The sequence below is a fragment of the Schistocerca gregaria genome, unplaced genomic scaffold (genome assembly GCF_023897955.1).
Source record: "Schistocerca gregaria isolate iqSchGreg1 unplaced genomic scaffold, iqSchGreg1.2 ptg000672l, whole genome shotgun sequence".
NCBI lineage: Eukaryota > Metazoa > Arthropoda > Insecta > Orthoptera > Acrididae > Schistocerca > Schistocerca gregaria.
Genome location: NW_026062055.1, coordinates 82,501 through 87,500, shown reverse-complemented (window position 1 = coordinate 87,500; position 5,000 = coordinate 82,501). Strand labels below are relative to the sequence as shown.

At 52.9% G+C, this 5,000-nt stretch overlaps 1 non-coding gene across 1 annotated transcript in view; it reads right to left on the bottom strand.

Moving 5' to 3' along the window:
- Window positions 1-1,020, bottom strand: part of LOC126318569 (small subunit ribosomal RNA) — a 1,893-nt gene extending 873 nt beyond the window's left edge. Inside the window, exon 1 of the ribosomal RNA XR_007557385.1 lies at window positions 1-1,020. This exon is cut by the window's left edge and continues 873 nt beyond it. This is a non-coding gene — a ribosomal RNA (small subunit ribosomal RNA).
- Between the last annotated feature and the right edge of the window lie 3,980 nt (window positions 1,021-5,000).

The following is a 5,000-nucleotide window of genomic DNA, read 5'->3' as shown; positions in this document are numbered from 1 at the left end:
CGCTTCTGTTCGTCTTGCGACGATCCAAGAATTTCACCTCTAACGTCGCAATACGAATGCCCCCGCCTGTCCCTATTAATCATTACCTCGGGTTCCGAAAACCAACAAAATAGAACCGAGGTCCTATTCCATTATTCCATGCACACAGTATTCAGGCGGGCTTGCCTGCTTTAAGCACTCTAATTTGTTCAAAGTAAACGTGCCGGCCCACCGAGACACTCAACAAAGAGCACCCTGGTAGGATTTAAACGGGGTCCGCCTCGGGACGCGAAAGCACCCCTTCGGCTCGCCCCACCGGCAGGACGTCCCACGATACATGCCAGTTAAACACCGACGGGCGGTGAACCAACAGCGTGGGACACAAATCCAACTACGAGCTTTTTAACCGCAACAACTTTAATATACGCTATTGGAGCTGGAATTACCGCGGCTGCTGGCACCAGACTTGCCCTCCAATAGATACTCGTTAAAGGATTTAAAGTGTACTCATTCCGATTACGGGGCCTCGGATGAGTCCCGTATCGTTATTTTTCGTCACTACCTCCCCGTGCCGGGAGTGGGTAATTTGCGCGCCTGCTGCCTTCCTTGGATGTGGTAGCCGTTTCTCAGGCTCCCTCTCCGGAATCGAACCCTGATTCCCCGTTACCCGTTACAACCATGGTAGGCGCAGAACCTACCATCGACAGTTGATAAGGCAGACATTTGAAAGATGCGTCGCCGGTACGAGGACCGTGCGATCAGCCCAAAGTTATTCAGAGTCACCAAGGCAAACGGACCAGACAAGCCAATCCGATTGGTTTTGATCTAATAAAAGCGTCCCTTCCATCTCTGGTCGGGACTCTGTTTGCATGTATTAGCTCTAGAATTACCACAGTTATCCAAGTAACGTGGGTACGATCTAAGGAACCATAACTGATTTAATGAGCCATTCGCGGTTTCACCTTAATGCGGCTTGTACTGAGACATGCATGGCTTAATCTTTGAGACAAGCATATGACTACTGGCAGGATCAACCAGGGAGCTGCGTCAACTAGAGCTGAGCAGCCGGCCGCCCGGGAGTGTGTCCCGGGGGCCCGCGCGAACACGCAAGCGTCCGCTCAATTATTCTGCAAACAGGAGGAGGCCGAGCTCCCCTGCACGATACACCTCGAAACCCTCTCAGGTCCCGGCGGCGCGCAGCGCCGTCCTAGGTACTTGGTCGGTTTCGAGAGAGGCGCAATCGCCCGGAGTTAGGCGAGTAGACGGTTTTAGTGCGAACACCCTTGCTCCCAACTGAGCTTGCCGCTGCCGACAGAGGCCCGGGAGCGTGCTGTCGTGGCATTGCCGGCGGGAGACAACACGCGCCACCTATGGTGACCGGCAGCTCCAACGCCAGCGCCACACAAGGGCAAAGCCCCACTTGGGTGCAGAAGCGAACTCTCCCAGCACAGCGCACGCGCCAACACGTCCGCACAACTGCGATACAAACCACCTGCGAGAACCGCTGGGGCGACCGAGCAGCAGACGGCGTCGCGGCGCCGAGTGCCAGGCGGCGGCGCATCCTCAACGCACACAGTCCTCAATCAGACCAGCACACTGCAGATGTCCACCGCGCTTCGCACCGGGCTCGGCTGAACCAACTTTGGCCGCCAGGCGCCGCGTGCAGGGTGCGCCGCAGCGTAGCTGCGCCGCCTGCCGGGCCCGTCGGCTGGCGCTCCTGCCACTCGGCGCCCCCCACCAGCCGGCTGTTGCGCGTGCGCCCACGCAGCGCGCGGCCAACACGCCGGGCGGCCCCCCTTCACCGGCCGGGAACAGTCCCACCAAGCCACCGCCGCGTATCGCTTCATACCCACATGGGCCTAGTCACGTGTGTGGATGTGGCGGGTACCGCTGAAACAACCGGTTAATAGCTGTACCGATCGTCGCCATCACAGATTCACCTCCAGCGTGAACAACCGCTCAACAACGGATTTCCAGTTCATTTGCGTATCTTGGGCAGTAAACGTAGATGTCCACCTACATTTGCGAATTCAACAATTCTTGCATGCCAGGATGTCATGTGTCACGACACGCTACATCAGACCACATACACACTGCGACATGTGCAGAAGAGAACACGTGGAAGGTGGCCCGCGCAAGTATGCGATGTCCCTTCCGCGATCCACTGTCAACCGGCATCTGCGGCATGTCCCAGATATGGAACGCGGTCCACCAGGGTAGCACTTTGTGTGAGGCAATACGACAAAGTCGGAATACACGCGTCACTACATCAGACGGCTCACGCTGACCTGACCTGACCTGACCTGACCTGACTCACCGCACCACCACCCCCAGCGACCCAGGGTGACATACAATGCGTTCGTACGTTCCTCCCACACGCCTCTACGGCGTACCACAGTGCAACCTAGCTGTTATTGGGAGACGAGACAAGTAGCATCGAGCACAACATATGGAAATTGAGATTCGACACCGTTGGGCACAGCCAGCGTACAGTCACACGTATCACACTACTTCACTCTGTACGTAACTACCGATGATCGGTACAGCGTGTGGGTTACGCGTACGACATCAGCGGACAATGGACACAGACCATACCACGACGTACACTGAGGGCGTCGACATCTGAATGCAACTGAACAGCTGCGAGGCTCATTTAACACTCACACGCCAGACCGACCAGCTTGAGAGGACAGAGACACAAAGAGGGGGACAGAGGGGGGGGGGGGCCGATATAGTCCTATTGCAGTACAATTGACAGTGGATAGCGGGAATATGTGGAAAGTAAGCAACACTCGCAAGACATCTACATGAGGATAACAACGACACCAGAGATTCCGAGCAGTGAACTATGTTAGGCAAAGGGACAACGTGGGTTAGGTTAAGGGACAACGTGGGTTAGGTTAAGGGACAACGTGGGTTAGGTTAAGGGACAACGTGGGTTAGGTTAAGGGACAACGTGGGTTAGGTTAAGGGACAACGTGGGTTAGGTTAAGGGACAACGTGGGTTAGGTTAAGGGACAACGTGGGTTAGGTTAAGGGACAACGTGGGTTAGGTTAAGGGACAACGTGGGTTAGGTTAAGGGACAACGTGGGTTAGGTTAAGGGACAACGTGGGTTAGGTTAAGGGACAACGTGGGTTAGGTTAAGGGACAACTTGAGTTAGGTTAAGGGACAACGTGGGTTAGGTTAAGGGACAACTTGAGTTAGGTTAAGGGACAACTTGAGTTAGGTTAAGGGACAACTTGAGTTAGGTTAAGGGACAACTTGAGTTAGGTTAAGGGACAACTTGAGTTAGGTTAAGGGACAACTTGAGTTAGGTTAAGGGACAACTTGAGTTAGGTTAAGGGACAACTTGAGTTAGGTTAAGGGACAACTTGAGTTAGGTTAAGGGACAACTTGAGTTAGGTTAAGGGACAACTTGAGTTAGGTTAAGGGACAACTTGAGTTAGGTTAAGGGACAACTTGAGTTAGGTTAAGGGACAACTTGAGTTAGGTTAAGGGACAACTTGAGTTAGGTTAAGGGACAACTTGAGTTAGGTTAAGGGACAACTTGAGTTAGGTTAAGGGACAACTTGAGTTAGGTTAAGGGACAACTTGAGTTAGGTTAAGGGACAACTTGAGTTAGGTTAAGGGACAACTTGAGTTAGGTTAAGGGACAACTTGAGTTAGGTTAAGGGACAAATTGAGTTAGGTTAAGGGACAAATTGAGTTAGGTTAAGCGATAATCTGGTACAGCCACAGTTAGGTTAAGCGATGATCTGGTACAGCCACAGTTAGGTTAAGCGATGATCTGGTACAGCCACAGTTAGGTTAAGCGATAATCTGGTACAGCCACAGTTAGGTTAAGCGATAATCTGGTACAGCCACAGTTAGGTTAAGCGATAATCTGGTACAGCCACAGTTAGGTTAAGCGATAATCTGGTACAGCCACAGTTAGGTTAAGCGATAATCTGGTACAGCCACAGTTAGGTTAAGCGATAATCTGGTACAGCCACAGTTAGGTTAAGCGATAATCTGGTACAGCCACAGTTAGGTTAAGCGATAATCTGGTACAGCCACAGTTAGGTTAAGCAATAAAGTTGGTTAAATTTGGTATTGTGGGAAAGGGGGAAGAGAGAGAGAGGGGGGGGGGGTGGATAGTGGTGGCAGTACGCGGATGCCTGAGTCACCGTCAGATACGTCACGTCGGTTCGATGCTTGTAGCAAGAGGCTGGCGGGTCTGTGTCTCTCACTTCTGCAATTTTTCATGTGGTATAACACGAGGGCGGGGGGTGATATTTGGTGCCCCTCTGTGTAGGATGTGTGTTGGTTTATCTGAGCAATGGTAGTTGTCGGAGGAGTGGGGTATTGTGCTTTTATAGGTGGACCTACTGCTCTGGTTATCATAGTGTCGACGGTGCAATGTCGCAGAGAGGATGCACTCGACATTGTCGCATTCCAGATGTTTACGTATTGTGTGTCTCCGTTGCAGGCCGAGAGTGGTGCATGTTCGAGTGTCTGGCTGACGTGCGATTCACGTTGTGTGCCCAGTCTTACAGCACGTATAGGGACATTCGCATAAATCATCTATATGTGGCCTTGCATCATTTACTAAGCAGTGCCGTGAGACGACCGAACTATTAGGAAAGTACTGATGTACCGCATAATGTTTACCTTCCACCACACGGCGAGTATCGACTGTGCCCAGCGTTGCCACCGCAGGCAGCGGTCACCGTCACCATTGTGCGGCGGAACGGAACATCTATATCCTCAGAGGAGCACTCTTTGCCGCCGGGCGTCAGGTCTCGCGGCCTGCCGGCCAGCGCCCACGACGAACTTACTGCATGTATAGGGACAGCGGGAATTTGGCATACTTGATATAACTCTTCATGAGACGCAAGATATAGGGGTGGATTGCAACTTACGACTGCGAGAAAAGTCCGCCGTTCATCCGCCGGAGTTGCGATTTCGGCGGGGCACGTACGGTCGCGGGTGGAGCACTTGGTGCGGCGTACGCACCCGGGTTGCGGCTCCTGCGCTGG